The 25,797-nt window shown below is 34.8% G+C and overlaps 1 pseudogene; it reads right to left on the reverse strand.

Annotated features, from left to right (window-relative positions):
• Positions 1 to 21,840: 21,840 nt before the first annotated feature.
• On the reverse strand, positions 21,841 to 22,517 carry LOC118935095 (serine/threonine-protein kinase 35-like; annotated as a pseudogene).
• Positions 22,518 to 25,797: the final 3,280 nt, after the last annotated feature.

Here is a 25,797-nt window from a genome sequence, read left to right on the forward strand (position 1 = left end):
TCCATTCTTGGGTTCTGTGAGTCTCCTGCTGTATTGTTTCTTCATTTTTTTTGTTTGCTCGTATACTCCACATATGAGTGAAATCATTTGATACTTGTCTTTTTCCACCTGGCTTATTTCACTGAGCATAATATCCTCTAGCTCCATCCATATTGCAAATGGTCGGATTTGTTTTCTCCTCATGGCTGAATAATACTCCATTGTATATATGTACCACAACTTCCTTATTCATTCATCTACTGATGGACACTTAGGTTGCTTCCATTTCTTGACTATTGTGAATAGTGCTGTGATAAACATAGGGGTGCATATGTCTTTTACAAACTGGGCTCCTGCATTCTTAGGGTAAATCCTCAGGATGGAATTCCTGGGTCAAATGGTATTTCTATTTTGAGTTTTTTGAGAAACCTCCATACTGCTTTCCACAATGGTTGAACTAATTTACATTCCCACCACCAGTGTAGGAGGGTTGTCCTTTCTCCAGATCCTCACCAACATTTGTTGTTTCTAGTCTTTTCTATGTTGGCCATCCTTTCAGCTTCTTGCTGTTCAGTATGATGTTGACTGTGGGTTTATCATATATGGCCTTTATTATGTTCAGATACTTGCCCTCTATATCCATTTTGTTGAGTTTTTATCATGAATGGATGTTGAATTTTATTGAATGCTTTTTCAGCATCTATGGTGATGATCATGTGGTTTTTGTCTTTCTTTTTGTTGATGTGGTGGATGATGCTGATGGATTTTCGAATGTTGTACCATCCTTGCATCCCTGGGATGAATCCCACTTGGTCATGGTGTATGATCCTCTTGATGTATTTTTTAATTCGGTTTGCAAATATTTTGTTGAGTATTTTTGTATCTACATTCATCAGGGATACTGGTCTGTAGTTTTGTTTTTTGGTGGGGTCTTTGCCTGGTTTTGGTATAGGGTGATGTTGGCTTCATAGAATGAGTTTGGGAGTATTCCCTCCTCTTTTATTTTTTGGAAAACTTTAAGGAGAATGGGTATTATGTCTTCTCTATATGTCTGATAAAATTCCGAGGTAAATCCATTTGGCCTGGGGGTTTTGTTCTTTGGTAGTTTTTTTATTACCACTTCAATTTCGTTGCTGGTAATTGGTCTGTTTAGATTTTCTGTTTCTTTCTGGGTCAGTCTTGGCAGGATGTATTTTTCTAGGAAGTTGTCCGTGTCTCCTAGGTTTCCCAGCTTGTTAGCATATAGGTTTTCATAGTATTCTCTAATAATTCTTTGTATTTCTGTGCAGTCTGTCGTGACTTTTCCTTTCTCGTTTCTGATTCTGTTGATGTGTGTTGACTCTCTTTTCCTCTTAATAAGTCTGGCTAGAGGCTTATCTATTTTGTTTATTTTCTCGAAGAACCAGCTCTTGGTTTCATTGAATTTTGTTATTGTTTTATTCTTCTCAATTTCATTTATTTCTTCTCTGATCTTTATCATGTCCCTCCTCCTGCTGACCTTAGGCCTCATTTGTTCTTCTTTTTCCAATTTCGATAATTGTGACATTAGACCATTCACTTGGGATTGTTCTTCCTTCTTTAAATATGCCTGGATTGCTATATACTTTCCTCTTAAGACTGCTTTTACTGTATCTCACAGTAGTTGGGGCTTTGTATTGTTTTTGTCATTTGTTTCCATATATTGCTGGATCTCCATTTTAATTTGGTCATTGATCCATTCATTATTTAGGAGCGTGTTGTTAAGCCTTCATGTGTTTGTGAGCCTTTTTGCTTTCTTTGTACAGATTGTTTCTAGTTTTATGCCTTTGTGGTCTGAAAAGTTGGTTGGTAGGATTTCAATCTTTTGGAATTTACTGAGGCTCTTTTTGTGGCCTAGTATGTGGTCTATTCTGGAGAATGTTCCATGTGCACTTGAGAAGAATGTGTATCCTATTGCTTTTGGATGTAGAGTTCTGTAAATGTCTATTAGGTCCATCTGTTCTAGTGTGTTGTTCAGTGCCTCTGTGTCCTTACTTATTTTCTGTCTGGTGGATCTGTCCTTTGGAGTGAGTGGTGTGTTGAAGTCTCCCAAAATTAATGCATTGCATTCTATTTCCTACTTTAATTCTGTTAGTATTTGTTTCAGGTATGTTGGTGCTCCTGTATTGGGTGCATATATATTTATAATGGTTATATCCTCTTGTTGGACTGAGCCCTTTATCATTATGTAATGGCCTTCTTTATCCTTGTTACTTTCTTTATTTTGAAGTCTATTTTTTCTGATACTAGTATTGCAACACCTGCTTTTTCTCTCTGTTGTTTGCATGAAATATCTTTTTCCATCCCTTGACTTTAAGTCTGTGCATGTCTTTGGGTTTCAGGTGAGCCTCTTGTAAGCAGCATATGGATGTGTCTTGCTTTTTTATCCATTCTATTACTCTGTTTCTTTTGATTGGTTCATTCAGCCCATTTACATTTAGGGTGATTATTGAAAGGTATGTACTTATTGCCATTGCAGGCTTTATGTTTGTGGTTACAAAAGGTTCAAGGTTAGCTTCTTTACTATGTTACTGTCTAACGTAACTCACTTATTGAGCTATTACAAACATGGTCTGATGATTTTTTATTTCTCCATCTTCTTTTTCCTCCTCCTCCCTTCTTCATATGTAGGGTGTTTTGTTCTGTGCTCTTTTTAGGAGTGCTCCCATCTAGAGCAGTCCCTGTAAGATACCCTGTAGAGGTGGTTTGTGGGAGTCAAATTCCCTCAGCTTTTGTTTGTCTTGCAATTGTTTAATCCCCCCGTCATATTTAAATGATAATTGTGCTGGATACAATGTTCTTGGTTCTAGGCCCTTCTGTTTCATTGCATTAAATATATCATGCCATTCTCTTCTGGCCTGTAGGGTTTCTGTCGAGAAGTCTGATGATAGCCTGATGGGTTTTCTTTTGTAGGTGACCTTTTTTTTCTCTCTGGCTGCCTTTAATACTTTGTCCTTGTCTTTGATCTTTGCCATTTTATTTATTATGTGTCTTGTTGTTGCCCTCCTTGTATCCCTTGTCATGGGAGTTCTGTGTACCTCTGTGGTCTGAGAAGCCATTTCCTCCCCTAGTTTGGGGAAGTTTTCTGCAATAATTTCTTCAAAGACAGTTTCTATCCCTTTTTCTATCTCTTCTTCTTCTGGTACCCCTATAATGCAGATATTGTTCTATTTCGATGGGTCACACAGCTCTCTTAAAATTCTTTCATTCCTAGAGATCCTTTTATCTCTCTGTTCATCAGCTTCTCTGCATTCCTGTTCTCTGTTTTCTAGTCCATTAATGGTCTCTTGCATCTCGTCCATTCTGTTTTGAAGTCCTTCCAGAACTTGTTTTATTTCTGTATTCTTCCTTAGTTCTTGCATATTTCTCTGCAAGTCCATCAGCATGGTTATGACTTTTGTTTTGAACTCTTTTTCAGGAAGACAGCTCAAATCTATCTCCCCAGGTTCCTTCTCAGGGGAAGATGTAGAAGATGTCAAAGCTGTCTGGGTTAGTCTTGTCTGGATCAAATTTTTTTGGCTTTTCATGTTGATAGGTGCAGTGGAGTGCTATTGACATGTCTGTCAGCTGGGAGAGTCAAGCCTCTTTCTACTTGGCTCGTAGCCTTTCTTTACTGGGACAACTCCGACCCCTAGTGGCTTGTCTTGGGCAATTGCGTGTAGACTGGGTCTCTCTATCTTGCCCAGCTGGTATGGAGGAAGCTCCCTTGCTGAGGGTGTGGCCAGCCTCAGGCCGCGGCTCTGCTATGGCGGGGCCCCAGAGGGGTAATGGACATGCGGCTGTTTGGCTGTTTACCTCCGTGACGCGTCTCAGAGCTGTTGTCTGGGAGGTTTGTGCACCTGGAGTTCCCTGGAATTTCCAGCTGCTGGACTGTGACCTGGGTTGCTTCCGTCCAGCTGTGGGGTCCCTGTCCCTTTAAGACTTTCAATAGGCACTCGCTTTTCTTTGTCACAGGGGCACCGGCTTCAGGAACCGCTCACAGGTCCTACTGCCCTGCTTCCCTAGTTTCCAGCACCCCACGCATTCAGTGTGTCTGCGCTCTTGTGTGGATGGCTAGGCCTGGGTGTTTATCAGTCCTGGGCTCCCTCTCCCTCCCCGCTCCAACTCCTCTCCTCCCGCCAGGAGCTGGGTTGAGGGGCGCTGCAGCCTGTGGCTTGTATCTTACCCCTTTCACCAGGTGCTGGGTTCTCGCAGGTGTGGATGTAGTCTGGCTGTTGTCCTGTGTCTTCTGGTCTCTCTTTTAGGATTAGTGGTATTTGTTGTATTTTCAAAAATACATATGTTTTTGGGAGGAGATTCCCACTGTCCTACTCACGCTGCCATCTTGGCTCCACCTCCTTTTACAGAGTAGTATTCTATTGTATTTTTGTACAACAATTTATTTACCTATGCATCTGGTGATAGACATTTGGGCTCTTTCCACTTTTTGACTATTTCAGATAAAAGTTGTATGAACATTTGGCTCCACTTTTTGGTAAGGGTATATGCTTCAGCTTTTCTTCAGTAAATTCTTATAAGTAGAATGGCTGGTGGAAAGTATGTTTAACTTTTTAAGAAGCATCCAAGGTTATTTCTTGGTTTTCTTTAAGTTGAGTTTCCTGTGTCTTTTTTATATGCTGGAGTCAATTCCTTTATCAGAGAAACAAATTTGCAAGTGTTTTCTCCTGGAGTGTGACTTATAGTTTCATTACCTCACAAGTTCATTTTGAAGAGAAAAATATTTAGAATTTTTGATATGGTGAAAGCTAATATATCTTTTTTAAAACATTTAGATTATACTTTTTGTGTTATATGTAAAAAACTTTTGGTTAACCTTGGACCACAAAAAATTTTCTCCTGTTTTTGTCTAGTAGTTATATAAACTTAGATTTTATAGTTATGTTTACGATAAATTTTGAGTTGAGTTTCTTATAGAGTATGAAGTATAGAGTGAAAGTGAAATTGTTTTTTGTATATGATTATTCAATTGTCTCAGCATCATTTGTTGGCAATTGTCTTTTCTGTACTATATTGAATAGTCATTGTACATTTGTTGAAAATCAATTGTTCTTTTAAGTGTGAGTTTATTTCTGGTGTCTCTTCTATTTCATTGCTCTATTTGCCTATTTTTAGACCAATATCACATTACCTTAATTACTGTAGCTAAAAATATGTTTTTAAATTAAGTTCTGTTAGACTTTCACAACATTTATTTATACATAAATTTTAGATTTGGCCAGTAAATGATTACAGTAAAACCTGGTAGGATTTTTATTGAAATTGTATTGAATCTATAGATTAATATGTGAAAACTACACCTTAATAATGATTGTTCTGATTCATGAGTATAGAATTTCTGTTTATGCAGGTCTTATTTAATTTATTTCAGCAATGTTTTATAGTATTTTACTGCACAAGTCTTGAACATATTTTGCCAGATTTATCCTTAAGGATTTCGTATGTTTTTGTTATTTTAAGTAGTACTGTTTTTTAATTTTAATTTCCAAATTTGCTTTCTAATATAGAAATTCTATTGATATTTGTGTATTTATATTTCATCTTGCAACCTTGTTACTCTTCTGGAATTTCATGTCTTATTTTGTTACATTTTTGGAGACTCCATCAGATTTTTTGCATAGATTATCATATCAACTGTAAATTAAACAGTTGTCCTTCTTCTTTCCCATTTTGATACTTTTTATTTCTTTTATTTGCTTTATTGTACTGGCTAGAACCTCCAGTAAAATAATAAATAGAAGTGAAAATGGACATTCATGTCTTGATCTTCATCTTGGCAGAAAAGCATTCAATAACTTTCAACTAATTAGCTGTATGTTTTCTTTTTCTAATAGAGCTTTTATAGATGCCTCTTATTAGCCTGAAAGAAATGATTGGCTTTTTGTTTGTTTTTCTTATTTTCAATTTGCTAGGCTTTTTATTTTATTTTTTCTGGAGTTTCTCAAATGCTTTTGTTGTGTATGTGTCTATTGAAATGATAACATGGTTTTTCTTTTCTAGTTTGTTAATATGGTGAATTTTATTTTTTGATTTTCATCTAATAAATCCATCTTGCATTCCTGTGATAAACCCTCCTAAGTCACTCTTTTAGTCAGGGATCTCCAGAGAAATAGAACTGATCAAAAACATAGATGAAAAGATCCATATCTATATAAATCTATTTATCTACCTGTATCCATCTGTCTACTGAGAGATTATGAGAAAAAGAGAGTGAGAGAGATTTTTCAAGGAATTGACTCCTCACAAAAGTGTGAGGCCTGGAAAGTCAGAAATTCATAGTGCAGTCTAGCAACCTGGGAACTCAAGCAGAATTTCTATGGTATAGTCCTGAGGCAGATTTCTTCAATTCTGGGAAACCTGTGTTTGCTCTCAAGGCTTTCAACTTTTTGGATAAGGCTCACTGGCATTATCAAGGGTATTTTTCCTTATTTAAAGTGAACTTAAAGTCAATGGATTGTAAATGTTATTCACATCTGCCAAAGACCTTCAAAGCAACATCTAGACTGTGTGTTTGAATAAATAACAGGAACCATAGCCTAGCCAAACAGAAACATAAAATTAAGAATTACAGTGATATTATACTTTTTGTAAACTGTTAGTTTTAGTACAATTTTTTCATCTATTTCCATGGGAGATGTTAATCTGAAGTTTTTGTTTTGTTTTGTTTTGTTTTTTCTTATAATGTCTTTCATACTGGTTTTGGTGTGAGGACATCATTGGTATTATAGATTGAGTTTAGAAGTATTCTCATTTCTTCAATTTTCCAAGGATTTATTGTAGAATTGTTTTCATTTCTCACTTAAATATTTAGTAGAATTCACCAATGAAGCCATTTGAATATGGATTATTCTTTGTGTAAAATTTTCTGTTTGTTTTGTTTTTACTTATATTAACTTTTTAAAAACAGCTATAGAACAATTTAGGCTATTTTTTCTTGAGTACACTTCAGCAGATTATCATTCACAGAATTTGTGCATTTTATCTAAATAGTTGAATTTACTGCTATAAATGCATTTACATTAGACCTTTATTTTATTTTTAATATTATAAATTAGGAAGTGATGCTCTTACATAATTTCAGGTGTTATTAATTTGTGTCTTCACTCATTTTTGTTACTGGTCAGTCTAAATGGATATTTCTCAGTTTTACTGATTTCTTCTAATGGCTTTTGTTTTTTTTATTTTTTCGAGTGTTTCTCTGGGTTCTGTTTAAATAATTTTGGTATATATGTCTGTTTTTTCCTTTCTTCTGCTTACTTTTTTCTAGTTGATTGACTTGAGGTCATTGATTTAATGCTGTTTTTTTTTTTCTAATAAAGTATATATTTGCAAAGTAAATACTGCTTTAGGGGTATCCCACAACTTTGACATGTTGTATTTTAATTTTCAGTAAGTACAAAATTCTTTCTGTTTTTCTTTATGAGTCCTTTTTTGAACCATAGCTCACATAAAAGTATGTTAAGTTTATAATACATGGTAATTTTTCAGAGATCTTTTTTTAATATCTCTAATTTAATCCCATTGGCATCAGAGAACATACTTTGTATTAATTGAATCATTTTAAATTTATTGAGACTTTTGTTATGTCTCAAGATATGTTCTCTCTTGGTAATGCCCTATGTGGACTTGAAAAAGATATTCATTCTACTATTGTGCAAAGTATTTTAAAAATTTCAATTAGGTCTAGTTGGCTGAAATTGTTATTTGGTCTTCTACATCCTCATTAATTTTCTATTTGTTACATTAATTTTTCAGATATGGGTACTGAAATCTTGTAATATAATTTTAGCTTTGATATAAATTTGTTTTTCTATTTCTTCTTGCAGTTTGATAATTTTGTTCAGGCTTTTGAAGTTCTGTTATGAATTACATAAATATTTAGGATTTGTATGCTCTCTTGATAGCTCATCAGGTTAATCACTAAGAAATAACTTTCTTTACTACAGATAACATTCTTTACTTCAAAAATGATTTTGTATGACATAAATACAGCCACTCCAGCTTTCTTTTTATTAGTATTATAGCATATATCATTCTCATTAGCCTATAGTTAGCATATATCATTGCCCATTATTTCACTTTTAACCTATATGCCTTTTTTATTAAAACAATATTCCAATGTAAGCAGTATTGACTTGGATCTTAGAGAAATAACAGTAATGAGTAGATGTCAAATAATCAGATAACTATTAATTATATTTAACATAATTGATATGGTTAGTTTGAATCTATTATTTAACTATTTGTTTTACACTTTTAAATCTTCCCTTTGTTTTTTTCTCTTTATGGACCTTCTTTTGGATTGATTTTTTAAATTATTTTGTTTTATCTCTCTATTGATCTACAAACTGTAATTCTTTTCAGACTTTAATAGTTGTTCTATAGTTTTTAATATACATCTTCACTTTAGCAAGTTTATTTTCAATAACATTTATAAATTTAAATATAGTTAAGAACCATATAATAACACACTTCCATATCTCTCTTCCTAGCCCTTATGCCACCATTGTCAAACCTTTCATTTATACATTTTATAAGCCTGACTCCATTGTAATTTTTGTTTAAATAGTTATATTTTAAAGATATTTACACCTCACAAGAAAAATAATGTTATATAATTACCCATGTAGTTACATTTTCTGGAGCACTTTGCTCCATTTGTTTTCATCTGATAACAGTATCTCTTTGAATGATTAGTTTTAATATGTTCTCAGGTGTGGAATTGGTGGTGGTGGTTGCTTTTAACTTTTGTGTGTCTGAAAATTCTATTTTTCCTTTTTTTCTAAAGATATTTTTGCTTGTTATAGAGTTATAGGTTTAGAGGTTTTTCTCTTTTATGTTGTTTCCAACAGCTTTGTTTTTTGAGTTTTCTTTTTCCATTAAAATAAAATTAGGTTTCCGTTTTCCAGTCTGATATTCTTGAAGTTATCACTGCCATCCTCACAACAACAACAAGCTGAAAAACTGAAAATCAACAACTATTCTTAGATCCATCAGAAAATTAATAACAAGTGACTGAAAAACTAGAATACTAAGAAGATACAGAGAATCCTATCTTACCAAGAGCAGAAACCACCCCTGGAGCCAGCATCAAGTAGGAATACATAAAGGGAAGTTCACTAGCTGTGGGAGACTGTATCGACTAGCTTGAGAGGTAAAAACTCCAATGAAGACTGGAGAGAAACTACCTTCTGCTTCCAGGCCATTGTGAAATAAGCCTACAGCTTTCTATAGTCCTTACCAAATACTTGCTTACATGGGAAACTACTTTTATAAAGCATAACTGATGTTGGTGGAGGGAAAAACCCAACCTCAGTGTTCCTGTCTCATCTAAGCATGAAATAGAAAGCTTACACACACTAACAAGGGTCACATCACAAGTGAAGAGGCTCATTAAAACACTGAAATTTAATCAAAGAACTATAGAATGCTTCTTCTCCCCTCACATCTTACTATCACAAAAATAGGGCTCCTATATGATAATATGATATTACAGCTGTAAAGTATTGTTAAGACACAGAACTTATTTAAGAAGTCCCTAAGGAAACACAAAGAAAGCAGGGGAAACAATAAGTAGGTCACCAGAGGAAAGTTTAGCCTATGAAATCTACAGCTACAGTAAGCAAAAAATAGAGCTTATCGAGTCAGATAAACATAAAACCACATAATAAAGACCTACTTAACTTGTTTGCTTTTACCTGATATATCATGTCTAACTTTCAACAAAAAATTAGGTCATGCTAAAAGCCAAAAATACAATCCAAAGATATAGGGCATACATCAGTACCAGAGATTTTAAATTATCAAAGAATTTAAAATAACTCTAATTAACATGACAAGGCTCTAATGGAAAAAGTGGATGACACAAGAATAGGTGGGTAATGTGAAAAGAGATGGAAATTAGAAGAATATTATAAGGAACTACTTAATATTGAAGACACAATAACAGAAATGAAGAATACTGGGTTTATCAGTAGACTGGATACAGACATGGAAAGAAAGAGTGAGCTTCAGAACATAACACAGGAAACTTTCCAAAGTGAAATTAAGAGGAAGAAAAGTGAAAATTATGAAATAAAATTACAAAACAATTACAAAAGGTGTAACTATACATAGTGTGAATACCAGAGAAATAAGGAAGATAAAAAGGAACAGAAGTAATATTTGAAGAACTTTTTAAAATTTTTGAACAGACACGAACCTAGGAAGCTCATAGAATACGGAGAAGGAAAAGTACCAAAAAATCACACGTAGGCATTACACAGTCAAACTTCAGAACATTAAGGACAAAAAGAAAATATTTAAAGAAGCCAGGGTGGGGTGAGAGATATACCTTTCCTACAGAATAACAAGGGTGAAAATTATATCAGACTTTTCTCCTATTCAAGCAAGAAGAAAATGGAGTGAAATATTTAAGTGCAGGAAAAACAAAAACAAACAAACCAAAAAACCCCAGAATTCTAGATCCAGCAAAATTATACTTCAAAAGTGAAGAAGAAATAAAACCTTTCACAGACAAAATTTGAAGGAATTTCTTGCCAATAGGCCTAACTTGCAAGAAATATTAAAAGAAGTTCTTCAGAGAGAAGAAAAATGACTTGTCAGAAAGTCAGATCTACATAAAGAAAGAAAATGCATGGGAGAAGGAATAAATTAAGGTAAAAATAAAACCCTTTTTTTTATTCTTATATGTTCTAAAAGATCACAGTTTATTCAAAATGATAATTTCAGCAATATATTGGATGATTATAGTTATGGTTAAATTAAATGTATGATAACAATGGTATAAAAGATGGAAAAGATTTGGACTCCTTAGTTATAACTGAAGTAATTATAAAGTATTATAGTGTTATTTGAAAGCAGAATGATTGTAAAATTCATTGTAAATGTATATTATAAACTCTAGGGCAAACATGCTATGAAAGATGAGAATCATAAAAAAATGCTCAACTGTAAACAGAAAATTCAAAAGAGGAAACAAAGACAAGTGCAGCAAATAGAAAATAGTAAAATACACGGTACATATTAGAGCAACTCTATCAATAATTATTTGAGACATGAATGGTATTAATGTACATATAGAAACAAAATGGATTAAAAAAGTATATGTTGTCTATAAGAAACTCACTTTAATTAAGCATGCAGATAGATTGAAATCAAAAGGATGGGGAATATACTACACTAACACTAATCAAAACAAAGTGGAAGTAATTGCATTAATTTTAGATAAAGCAGATTTCAGTGCAAGGAAATTATCAGATATAAAGAGGGCAGGCATCACATAAGGATAAAAGAGTCAATTCTTCAGGTACAATGCTTAATGTCTATTCACCCAAAAATTGTACATAAAAATAAGTGAGGAAAAAACTGATAGAACTGAATGATTAAATAAACAAGTCCACTATTACAGTTGGAGACTCTAACTCCTAATATCAGTAGTTGATAGACCCAACAGTCAGAAAATCAGTAACTGTCAAATTAATCTAATTGATGTTTATAAAATACTTCTTTCAACATCAAAATATACATTCTTCTTAAGCTTACATAGAACATTCCCCAAGATAGACTGTATTCTGAATCAGAAAACATATGTTAACAAATTTTAAAAAATAGAAATTACATAAAGTATATTCTCAAATGAAAATAGAGTTAAACTAGAAATCTATAACAAAAGGAAGCTAGAAAACCCCTAAATATTTGGATATTTGGGTATTGTACAACATACTTTGAAGTTACACAGGGGTAAAAGTACCATGGAAATTACAAACTAATATTTTGAACTAAATGAAAAGAAATCTATAAATTTTTATGATGCAGCAAAAGTAGTGCTTAGTGAGAATTTTATAATATTAAATATATATGCCAGGAAAGATGAAAATCTAAAATCAATAATCTAAGCATCAATTTTAAGAAACTTGAAAATGTAGAGCACACTGAATCCAAGTAATCAACAAAAAAGAAATACTAAAAATTAGAATAGAAGTCAATTAAACTGCACACAGTACATTAATAAAGAAAATAAGTAAAACCAAAAACTGGTCCTATAAAGATATATAGAATCAACAAAACTTTAGCCAAGTTATAACGGAAAAAAAAAAGAAGACACAAATTGTTAATATCAGAAGTGAAGCTGGGACCAACACAACTGATCTCATGGTCATTAAAGTGATTATAAAGGAATATTACAAACAACTCCCTGCCCCCAAATTTGGTAAATTAGATAAAATGGACCAATCCCTTGAAAGATATGATCTACCAAAAGGGACATAAGGAGAAATACATAATTCAAATAGGCCTATATCTATTAAAGAAATTGAAACAATGCATAAAACATCCCCAAAACAAAAAGTGCCAGGTCCAAATGGTTTCACTGATATTAATAATATATAATGTTATTATAATATGATAATAATAATAATATAAATATTAATTGGTTCTTCAGTTCATTTAACAAAGAATACAAATTTTCTACAATCTCACTCAGAAAATAGAAGCAGAGAGAATACTTTATAATATATTCATGAGGTAAGCATTACTCTAATACTAAAACCAAACAAAGACATTACTAAGGAAGAAAATGATAGGCCAATATCTTTCATGAGCATAGATACAAAATCCTCAACAGAAAGTATTAGCAATTGAATCTAAGAATGTATATGAGAAAGTATACACCATGTCCAAGCATGATTTATTCCATGTATGAAAGCCTGGCTTAAAATTTAAAAATCAATTAATGTAACTTATTACATCAACAGACTAAATAAGAAAACATTACATCATCATATCAATAAATGCAGAAAAAGCATTTGACAAATCCATTATCTACTCATGATAAAAATTTTCAGCAAGCCAAAAATGGAAGGAACTACTTCAACTTGATAAAGAATATTTACAAAAAATAAACCTAGAGCTAAAATCACACAATGGTAAGAAACTAGTTGTTTTCTCCCTATAATCATGAACAATGTAAGGATGTCCCTTCTCACCACCTCACCACTCCCAGTCAAAAATATTGAACTCCTGGTTGATTGAATAATGCAAGAAAAGGAAATAAAGACAGAAAGAAGGAAGAAAGAATTTTTGCATATGATATGATTGTCTATGTAGAAAATACCAAAGAATTGACAAGAAGAAACCTCTTAAAACCAATAAGCAATTACAACATAGTTGCAGGATATAAGGTTAATATACAAAATCAACTAGTTTCTTATGTAATGGCAATGAATAATTTGAATTTGGAATTAGAAACAGAACACTGTTTACATTAGCACCAACAATAAGTTGAGATAGATATATCTCTAACAAAATATGTATAGATGAAACTACAAAACTCTGATGAAAGAAATCAAAATGTCTAAACAAATGAAGAGGTGCTCCATATTCATGGAAGTTGTCAATTCTTCCTAACTTGATCTGTAGATTCAATAAAATCCCAGACAAAATCCTAGCAAGTTATTTTGTCATATCAATAAACTAATTTCAAAAGTTTATACGGAAAAGTAAAAGACCTAGAAAAGCAAATACAACACTAACTACATGATTTAAAGACAATATAAAGCTACAGTCTTCAAGAATTTGTAGCAATAGTGAAAGGGAAACATCAAAGGAACAGAGGAAGAAGAACAGAAATAGAATCACATAGATACAGTCAACTTATTTTTGATGAAATAGTAAAGGCAATTTTAAGGAAAAAGTTTAATAATTTCAACAGGTAGTGCTAAAACTGTTCCCTTCCACAAGCAAGAAAAAGAAAAGTATCAAGACATAGCCTATCCTTTTCACAAAAATTAACCAAAACAACATATGAGACAAAAAGGTAAGCCAGAGACAAGGAAACAGTATTTCAAAACACATATCTGGTAAATAAGTGGTATTCAAAACATATAAGGGCTCTTACTATTCAACAATAAGAAAACAAACAATTAAAATATTGCGCAGTAGGTCTACACAGACATTTCACCACAGAAAATATACAGATGGCAAATAAGTATATAAAAATGTGTTCAGTATCATATGTCATTAGGGAAATTAAATTAAAACATCACTGAGCTAGCACCACATACATATTAAATGGCTAAAATCTAAAACACTGACAACACCAAATGTTGGTGATGATTTTGAATAACTGGAACGCTCATTAATTGCTGGAGAGAATGCCAAATTGTACAGCTACTTTGGAAGACAATTTGGCAATTTCTTATAAAGCTAAATATTAGCTTGCAATATGATCCAGAAATAATCCTAGTTATTTTATCAAAATGAGTTAAAAATTTATATCCACAGACAGACCTATAGATGAATATTTATAGCAACTTTATTAATAACTAGCAAAACTTGAAAACAACCAAGAAATCTCTAAATAGGTGAATGAAAAAATAAACTATGGATGGTATGTCCATACAATGGATATTATCAGTGATAGAAATGAATATATAAAGCTTCTAAAAGCCATGGAGAATCCTTAAATATATATTGCTAAGTGAAAAAATCCAGTCTGGAAAGTGATATACTCGTGATTCCAACTATACTGCATTATAGAAAAGGCAAAAGTGTAGATACATTGTAATTCAGTGGTCTCTAGGGATTCTGAAGAAGGTTGTATGGGGTCAATACGTGGAGCAAAGGGCATTTTTAGGGCAGTGAAACTGTTCTATATCATACTGTAAAGGTGGACACATAATAATAGGCATTTGTCAAAACAGAATTTTACAACAAAAAGAGTAAACTTTAATGTAAACCATCTACTTTAGTTAATGATAAATATTAATTGGTTCTTCAGTTGTAACAAATTTATTACAAAGTATTAGTAACAATGGAGAAGCTGTTAAGGAAGCAGAGAAGAACCTATATTTGCAACTCTATAAGTTTTTGTAAACCTAGAACTGTTCTAAAAAGTATATTAAAAACTTAGGAATGAATGTTTTTTGAATAAATGAATTTACTGATCACAACAGATGGGATTTTTATTACTTTATGTGGTATAAATACTTTTTATTAATTATTTTTTATGTATATTTTAAGAGCTGTCTATACAATTTCATATAGTAAATTGATCTTAGAATCAATTTATGTATGACTTTGCAGCCTGAGGGATCAAGCATGTAGAAGAATGTAAATTCTTGTCACTTAGATATGATATAACTGCACCATACTCAATGATCCCTTTAATCTCTGAATCCTCACAGACTTTGTTTGCTATATTTTATATACCTAATAGCTAGCAGTTACCTAGCCATCACACCTCCCTATCTGCAGTAAGAGTTCTCTTATAATGATGAATTAATGAAATACTAGAACAAGTTTTGGCAATAAGAAGGTAAAATAGTACTTGGAATTAGGATTTGATTGATTTTCAACTTCTATTAATTTGTAATTCTAAGTTTGCTTTATTCTTAAATCCTGTAAGAATTAAAAATTAGAAACCCCATAAGACTAATAAAAATATTACAATTTATCCATTCAACAGTTACTAACAAGATACCAAGAGAAGAATATTTGGATACTGATTTGCCTCTTCCAGTAAGAAAATACATATTTTTAATATACTTCCAATGCATCATTTAGGCTAGTGGTATGGTGATATCACTTATTACTCTCATGAAGGGGCTTGGAGTCTAAATTTTATGGCAGCAAAATTGTCCTGGTCTGGCATGACTGCTGCTAGGTAAATGAATTGAACTTGCTAGAAAGTGGTCCTTTAGGGCATATTAATTCCTCCTTGGCCTTATTCTTACTACTGAAGTAGCTACCCATTGACATTGTATATGTACACCCAAATGGCTCACACAGAAGACACTACCTGAGAGTGCAAAGCATCTGAGATCCAGTATAGTGCTATATTTAAATAAGTATGTTTTAACTCCATATGCTTGTGCACTGAGTATAAGTAATTAAAATGATAATAATGACTACTATATATTGTATCTTTTGTTTCAGGTATTTTGTTCACAGTTGACACATATTTCCATACTTAAAATTCACAAAAACTCCATGGGCTAGATATCACTATCAGGACTTATGAATTAGAATTTTAAGTCTTAAGTAGGTTAAGCTCTAAAGTGCCATGGGAAATAATAATCAGAGGAGCAAGAATTTGAACACAGGTTATTTGACTTTGCAATGAGAGAGAATCCTATTGGAGGAAGGATTAAAAAACAAACAATTTACAAGATATTAGCTATTTTCACATTATTTTCAATAGTGCTGCAAAAAAATGCCACAAATTTAGTAATATACAATAATAATTTCCCTCATGTGCCAGTGAGTCAGTTGGATTATGGCCTATTTAAGCAGAGTTTAACTGTGCTAGGTTCCAAGCTGCATCTGGGATCACAGTCACTTTTATTATTATTATTAGACCAGCCCTTACTCAAAGCACATTCTTCTTATGGTGAAATGCAAGGGGTCTGAAGAAGGAAGCACATACTCACAGACAATTACTGTTTGTTTTACATTGATTAAATTTATTGGCAAAACATTACTGGGAAAAGAAAGTAAATCTTCCATTGTGGTCAAGCAGGTGGTGGTGAACATCTGCTATATAATAATCTAAACACACACACACTCACGTCACCATCACCCAATTCTATAGGTACATATTGCATATGGATGCCATTTCCCTTCTGTCATTGCTCAACTTAAACCACACAATTATGTACTGTTTCTCTGGCATTTAGTTGGATTCTCTGAGTTTGAAAGCCCAGTTCCAATAATCACCATGCTTATGATTTCTTTTTCAAAGAAAGAATGTGTCCTGCTGATCTCAATTGCCCACCTATATATTTGAAGGAGAAACAATTCGATGTCACTGGAGAGATATTAAGACTCTAATGACTTAGTCATATAACTTGAAAAAGAAAAAAAAAGAAAGGAGTGTGGCTGAAGATAGATTCACTATAAAGTTGGAGTAATTATTTAAAATCAGAGATGTAAACTGTAATATTTTGGGACATTTAGATATCAAACCTGCCTGCTCATAAGCATATTCCACAGATAAGCATTGCCATATATGCTAATCTAATAGAATCTATGAAGCTTGATAATTTGATCATTTCCCTTGCAGGATATTGATTTTTTGGTGCCATACTCAGAGAGATATATGAGTATGGGGTTTCTTAAACCAAGAAATAGGAGTAAGGCTTTATCTGTTTAAACTTTTAATAATCGCCTTTTAAATTAATACAGTATGTCTATGTGTGTACATAACCACTAAATTCAGGAGGGGAAGAATAATTTGAGGAGATTACACACAAAGGGTCACAGCATGATGATCAATCCTTCTTCAATTAAAAAAATATTTACTTCACAAAATCAATTAATGGTTTTCAAAGTAACATGCCAAGTCTGTCTTATGAAAGTGAGAATCAATTTAGAAAAGCTGAATGTACCATCTTTACCTCTACATGTTCAGCCTTACAAACTTATTTCTTAGTATTCAAAACACACAAAAAGATTGTGAGATTATCAGACAAGTTTTCCTTTCATATTGCCATATGGATGCAGAATCCAAAGCAGCATATTTCTTCAAAAGAGCTATTCCTGAAAAACAGAGCTGGGATTGAATTGAAGGATGATCTGGTTTTAATGCTTAGTCTCATTTCATCATAATTCCAAACAATTTAAGGTAGAGAAGAGAAAGGAAACATTTCCAGAACCTCAGAATTCAGCCCAAGCTTAGTCATTTTTCAACCATATAATATGCCATCGATTCAATCTATGATTTCTTTTTGTTGTTGTTATTCAAAACAAGAAAGTTACTAAGGACACTTGTCACTGGGTCTGCCATTCTCAGGCTCTATATAAGATATAAAGTAAGAGCTTTATGCAAACGGAGAATATTAGAGAGAGATTATTATAATGATGAAAACAGGACAAATTTTTGCTTAGAACAGACTGAAAACTTGTTATAAGCATTTTGTAAAGGGAAAATACTTAAGATTATACAATTATGGAGATGAAGAATATGGACTTAGCATCATTAAAGTCTGAAAGATGTGTTAGGGAGCCAGAGAAAGGGATACATGACTATTAATGTTTAAAGGATATAGGTTTTACCTACATTATGTGCACTAACAAACTGCAGTTACATAAAATTTATCATAAAAGCAGTTTAGACTGATGTTATAAATTTTATTGGTTTGCAGCTATTTTAGAATTTCTATTGAGCATTTATTTTTCCTCAAATAAAGGTACATAGTTCAGCATTTATTTCCCAGTGGCCCTCTTCCTCCCCTCCCCCACACTACCACACTTGTAATATAATATTGTACTTTAATCTTTTCCTAACTGATATTATTATCAGTTTAATACAGCATTTTCTGCTTTATAGATGCTGCACATGGGGGAACGATGCACATTCACTTAAAATATGAATCTAAGATGTTCGAAGCATAAAAGGAAATAGGACAGTCCAAGGACAGTATGAATGTGCTCATGACTTAGAAAAAAAAATTCTGGGGTCCGCAAAAAGGTGATACAGGAACTTTCAGCATTCATTCCCTCCCAGAAACATCAGTTTGAATAAATATCTGCTCAGGAAAATACCTGCACAAGAGCTATGGATTCCAGGTGAGGGGTCACAGCACTTGGATGTAGAAAGGAAAAAATAAAAGATGCTTTGACAAGGGTAGGAAAGACAGTTTCACATTATCCCTGTGATCCCTACTCCAAACCCAGTAAGCTCAGTGTGGAGAACGACACCTTCCATTCAACTTCACCATTGACCCCCACTCCAGGCCTGCACCAGGGCCAGGCCAGTCCTTGCAGACCCAGACTCCAAACCAGCTCCCCAGGCTCCTCCCCTGTCTCAGTGCCAGGCTGTGTGCTCTGGTCCCAGCTTCCAGACTGGCCCTCTCAGATGCAAGCTACAGGCCCACCATGGCACCAGGCTGTTGCCAGTTGTCCCAAGCTCCAGGCTGGTTCTCAGACTGCCTCAACACAGGACCAGCCACAAGGACCCAAATGCCAGGCCCTTCATGGTACCCTGCTTGTGGTGAACCCCCACTGATCCAGGGTCCAGGCCCACCCATGTGGACCTAAAGTAATGAAAACAATATGGTATTAGCATAAATACAGACACACATTATGGAGATCTCAAAAATAAACACATGCACATATGGCCAAGCTTCATCAAAGGAGCCAAGAATTTACAATAGGTAAAGTCCCTTCAGTAAATGGTGTCAGGAAATCTGGATAATCACATGTAAAGAATGAAATGGCATCTTTCTTACATCACTCATAAAAATTAACTCAAAATGGATTAAAGACTTAAAATGTGAGACCTGAAACTGTAAAACTCCTAGGAGAAAATAGGAAAAAAACTTTTAACATTGGTGTTGGCAACAGTTTTTTGGATGCCACCAGAAGTACAAGCAACAAAAGCAAAAATAAGTAAGTGGGACTATATCAAACTAAAAAGCTTCTGGGTAGTCAAAGAATCAATCAACAGAACTAAGAGGCAACCTACTGAATGGGAGAAAATATTTGCAAATCATATATCTGACAGTGGTTAATATCCATATATATAAGGAACTCATTCAACTCGATACAAAAAAGAAAAAAATCACACAAACAAATTTTAAAAATGGGCAGAGGACATGAACAGATCCTTTTCCAAAGGAAACATACAGATGACCACAAGGCACATGAAAAGATGCCCCACATCACTAATCACCAGGACAATGCAAATCAAAACCACAATGAGATCTCACCTCACACCTGTTAGAATGACTACTATGAAAAACACAAGAGACACCAAATGTTGGCAAGGATGCAGAAAAAAGAGAACCTCCTGCTCTGTTTGTTGATGGGGATGTAAATGGCTACAGTCAGTATGGAAAACAGTATGGAAGTTCCTGAAAAACTTCAGAACTACCATATGATCCAACAATCCCTCTTCTCGGTATATATCCAAAGGAAATGAAATCAGGATACCAAAGAGACACCTGCACCTCCATATTCACAGCAGCATTATTTACACTAGCTGAGAAATGAAAACAATCTACTGTCCAAAAAAGATGAACAGATAAAGCAAATGTGATTACACATTTGTCTTTATATTTATTTATTATTCTACTTTAAAAAAAGGCAAAGAAACCCTGCCTTTTGAGACAATATGGGTGGGTCTTGGGGCATTATACTAAGTGTAATAAGTTAAAGACAAATATTGTATGACTTCACTTATATGTGGAATATAAAAAAGCTAAATGCATACAAACAGAGAGTAGAATGGTGGTAGTGTGGATATGGGGAGTAGAGGAAATGCAGACATCTTGTTAAATGATTACAAACTTCTAGTAAGATGAATAACTTCTGGGGATGACAGCACTGTAACTATAGTTAACAATAGTGTACTAGAAAGCTGCTAAGAGAGTCAATCTTAAATGTTCTCCTTACACCCACATACACAAAAAAAGGAATAAAGTAATTACATGAATTGATAGAGGTGTTAATTAACCTTACTGTGGTAACTATTTCATGTAAATAGAACAATTTTTTTCAGGTATCATATCATGTTATACACCTTAAATTTATACGTTATAATGTTAATTATATCCCTTTAAAGCTGGAAAAAATAAGTTTCTGTGTCCCTGTAAAGAATGCATCAACTAAAAATCTTTCCATGGAGTTTGCATTGACTCAAATAATACCAGTCGCAGACCTTATTTTAGAAAACTGTACCCTGAATATTTATACCAGCCACTTCAATTTGGCCCAGAGAAAATTATTTCCCTGAACAAACATCAATGCATTATGTATGAAGAGCTCAATGGCAAGTTGATGTGTATTTTTCCTGAAAATGTGTTCAGTCTCTGAAGTCTTATAATCTCCTGCCCAGTCCTAGCCCCAGTGCCATAAGTGTAATGAATTACTAACACACACACACACACACACTAGGCAAGTTTTGAAATGGAATGAAACTGTTATAACATAAATTGTTTCATTTCTTGCTCTTCCTTGGCTAGTACTTGTTCCGAATATCCACTTTTGAGCTAGATAACATTTGTCTTTTTGTTTCCATGTTGCCTAGACATCATTAAGTTGAACCAAATGGTCTCCGACATGTTTAATAGAGGGTGCCACAGCAAAATACCAGATATTAGATAATACCTATTAATCTCTCCAATTATAACTGCTGAGAACCTTCTTATAAATATATTCCTCTCATCACTAAAGTCACAGCTGCAAAATGGGTCTTTAGCCAATAAATGCTTCCTTCTTACTGAAGAACTTTCTATTTGTGGTGTTTCCTTAGCAAATCTGTCTTTTACTTTTCCATTTTTCCCCAGGTATCACTGAAACCATGGGACTGATAGGATGCTCGTAGGTATATAATAAAAAGAGGTAGTAGAGAGCTCCCTGAAATTTGAAGAATCTGGAGTACCCCTTATATGCTATGCAACCTAACGAAAATACTTAATGTCCTCTTCTATTTAAAGAGGATAACAATACTTGATCATCTTAACTTACAATTTGTTCACCTAGTAAAATGAACTAATCTTATTTCTGTTTCTTTGCATTTTTTACAGTAAGCATTTATTAACTGATGGTGAGGTAAAAATGTTTCTAAAAAGCTCAGACTCAGCTCCAATTCAATACTGACTCAAAGGACTTCGCTACACTTTCCAGCTCATATTCAAATAATTCCACTTACCTACTCATGGAGGTTTGGCAGGGTGGTGGATCTTGGATAGTAAGCACTTAGTTCTTCCACCCAGCATCCCCCTGCACCAAACTCCATGGGGCCCACCCAAGCCAGGATGAAACATCCAATCCAGTAAATATGCATGCAGAACAAAAAGTACACTCACCTAGTCTAAAAACACAGAAGATTCTTCGTACTGAATTTTAAGCAGCAAGTGTGACCTCTTTTATTCTGGTTACAACTTCAAAAGCATCAGGCTGGTGCTGTGGGTTAGCATCTAGCATATCTTTCAATAGCTGCCTGATCCGCTCAGATACGGAAGTCTTGCCTTTCTGGAGGCTGTGCACCTCCATATTTGGGTTTTCTAGCAGCATCTCACCGAACGACCTCGGTCCCTGGTTTGATACAAGTCCCCGGGAGCTCTTAGTCTCAGCGTCGGTAAAAGTGATTCGTTCTATCATTGCTCAGATGATAATGCCCAGGGCAAAGATGTTGACCCTAGCTATGTAGTGTCTATTCCAGACTTCAGGAGCCATTTAGAAGTCCAAGCCGCAGGCCAAAGACAGACAATATTTATTCACTTCCACATTTTGGTTGTTCATGACCGTCTGGGCCTGAGGTCCAGCCCAGCGTAGACCCGGCTTAGTCCACAGTCCTCTGCGTTAACGATGGGGCTGCCTGACAGCTCCGTGATAAGCCTGTTCTTGGGCTTTAGGTCCCAGGGTGCAATGTGGGTTTTGTGCCCAAGGCAGTGGCGCTCGTGAGCTGTAGCAGGAAGCCTGGTGGTGGCTGGGCCGGCCTCTACAGGACATACCGACTCAGGTCTCCACCTTTAATAGAGCTTCAAGACGAACCAGAGGCAACATGGCTCCCCAAGCATAACCCGGGAGACTTTTTTCCTCTGACGGTCTTCACAAGAAGCTCTTGCCACGGCGCCTGCGCTGCGCTAGCCGGTCGCGCAGCTGTTGGATTTGCTCCTCAGTCCGTATCCAGCCCAGCTCAGACCACAGCGCGCCCGTCAGGCCGCAGGAGACGCTCCTCAGGCCCCACAGACGCGCCCCTCAGGCTGCAGGAGACGCTCCTCAGGCCCCACGACGCGCTTCTCAGGTTTCGCGACGCCCGCCTCAGCCTGCACACGTTCTGGCGGTGCCGCTTGAGGCTGCTTGGGGCCCAGAACCTGGCGAGCTCGCACTCCACTTTCTTGAGGGCGTCGCCATGAAGTCCCCGACCACCACGCGGCCCTGCTGCCTCCGACGACTGCGTCCTCGCGGCAGCTGAGGGCCAGGCCCCTGCCCGCAGGCTACAGCCCTGCTGCGCTGCCCCGCACCCTCCGCCGCCGCTGCAGCGCCAGGTAGGCGTTGCCTGGGGCTTTGGCGGCCACAGGCTATAAAGTTTCCTGAAGGAATATAATGTGTTACATTTAAGATAAAAGAATTTTGTTTTAAAATTCAGCCTTTCTTAGTCATAGCTTTCATGGCAGTGTGAATGTAATTTTAATATGAATTACAAAATATGACTTATGGCTCAGCAATGGTTATTAGAATCATAGTTTCCATTTGCGTCTGTCTTGGCCCTGTTGTAGCATAAAGAATCCCACCTGTCTCATTCCTTCCTACTTGAACAGATGGATCATAAAAGTATGCGCTCACCAAGGAACACTTAGTCTCATCCCATTACACCTGCTGGCCAAGGGCCCCATTACATACAACACAACCACTATCCAAGCCGTGTCCTTAGAGCCATCCACCAGAGTGGTTCTGCAGGCCTTGCTGGCCGCGGGTTTGTCCTTGGCTTGCTCCCAATAACGTAAAAGTAAATTATAGGATTTGCTGAACATTAGGTATTATATGTGTTCAGGCCTTAACAACTGTATTACTTCTCTAAGTAGATAAAGAATATGAATCCCTTGTATGCCAAATGTGAGTACATACATATTTTTAATTCTTAGTTTAAAGAAATGCGCCTTATTCAGAGAACCATAGAACAGTATTATCTATGAGACAGTCATACAGTTTTTCAGGGACCCTGTGAAATTTATCCTAAGGGGCATCATATGCATGTGAAAATATGCTTTCTTAAGTACATTTACAGAAGTTTACCATTTGTCATGGGTGACAAATGGTTGGAAATGTGTATCTATGAGGGACTGGATAAATAAATTATGGTATGTGCATACAAAGAAAAACTAGGTATGCACCAAAAGTTAGTGACATTAAGGTCATTGACATGTATATTTGACTGAAAAGGCATATTGTTTAATTTGTTATAATTGCGTTTATAAAGTCTGTACTTGTGCGTGTGCATGTGTGTGTGAGTAGACATCTAGAACTCACTAAAATATAAATGATAATGAAATTTTGGTGACTTTTGCTTTCTTCTTTGTGCTTTTTGGTATACTGCTTACATTATTTGAATATATACCACATTTACCAAAATGATTAATCTCATTTTAAGGTCATGCCAAACTATATCTCTCTACATGAGGAACACAAGCATTTAATTTATTCACTTAATGTTTTCAAGTGCCTAATATGTCATAGAGGCCAGTTTCCTTACTCCTCAAATCTGTCATGGAACAATGCAATAGAATAACACATAATAAACATGAATAATACAATGAAAATGAATCTCTAGAAATGAGCACACACTTAAATATCATGGAAACATTCAATTGCTATGTAAATAGTGTCTAAATCTAATTCTCAATTTCTGCATTTACCTAATTGCTAACTGGTAACACCCAGTGATTCAGAACAGGTCTGCACGTCTGATTTTGAGTACCACTGCTTTAGAAAATATAGTAGTTACTAAGGAATCAAAGATTAATATTTTAAAAAATTCATTTAATTAATGAGGCTCCAGTCTATGCTGAGATTAAAAATAAAATAATAAAGCCTTAATGGCTCAAATAATAAAATATTCTTTCTCAACCATTCAGAATCCATTGTGGGTTAAGCTATCCTCTATTGTATAGTTCATACCACTTGGAACTCCTGGCTTCTGTATTCAGACAGGGGAAAAGAGACATGAAGGAGGAATGCCAGTTTTTTATTGTTCCTGACTGTAAGGAATGCATATCATTATCATTCTCAGTCCATTAACCAGAATTAGTTAAAACGCTACAAACTAAGTATGACCTAGAGTGAGAAATGTAGGAGAAAGATAGATATTTGATAAGCAGCTACTTCATGGAGAAATAGTTAATCTAAAATTCCTGACACTATCAAAATCATAGCGATTATAAAGGAGTTGGAATTAAAACTACGGTTTTTTTCTTTTTATTCCAAATTCAATATATATTTTTATCAATCCAGATAGACTAAATTGCACTGAAGTAACAAAATAATGCCTGAATCTCAGGAGCTTAGCACATGGAAGTTGATTCCATGCTCCATTTGGGGGCTTTGCAGTCTCAGTGTGTGTTTTCCAGGATGACAAGAGCAAGAAAAGAGAGTGCCTGGAGAACTCACACCTACTCTATTTATTCTGTCTCAGAAGAAATACTTGCCACTTTCTCTCAGAGTCCGTTGGAAAGAGCTATTCATATGGGCACCCCACTGCGAGAAGACTGGGCACTGAGGAAAAGCACATCTATGTTTGGTAAGCAGTATATGGGGATATGTATATTCTACAGCATTCAACTATATCAAACTAGCTCTGAATTAGAACTCAGGTATGTTTGCCTTTTCAATTGCAGCTATGTTTAAAATGGGTGAATCAAATTTGTAAAGTTCCTAATTTGCCCTTTATTTTTCACTGTTGCAACTTGTATCAACCAAAAGCTAATTTAGACATTTTCTCTAAATTGTTCAATACTGTAGGGGGAAAAAAAATCAGTCAAAACAATCAATAGTTATTTGGAAGAAAAATAATAGGCATTTATATTTGACAAATAGAAAAAAATTGTCAAACTAAAAATGTGTATAGACTTAGGCTCATATTACATTCTTTAGATTTCCAGTGATAAAAATAAAAACAGTGACATGCCTAACTATTCTTCTTTTCCATCAACTGAGAGATTTATCATTTTGTTTGCTATAACAGAGCCTAAGAAATATATGTAGGGCACTCACTTGTCAGGAAGCCCCTTTTATCTGATTCAGGCTGTATATGAGACTCCAGCCTTAGAGAAATAGCCAAAAAAATACTCAAAGAATGTG

This window comes from Manis pentadactyla, chromosome 2, assembly GCF_030020395.1.
Source record: "Manis pentadactyla isolate mManPen7 chromosome 2, mManPen7.hap1, whole genome shotgun sequence".
Taxonomy (NCBI): domain Eukaryota; kingdom Metazoa; phylum Chordata; class Mammalia; order Pholidota; family Manidae; genus Manis; species Manis pentadactyla.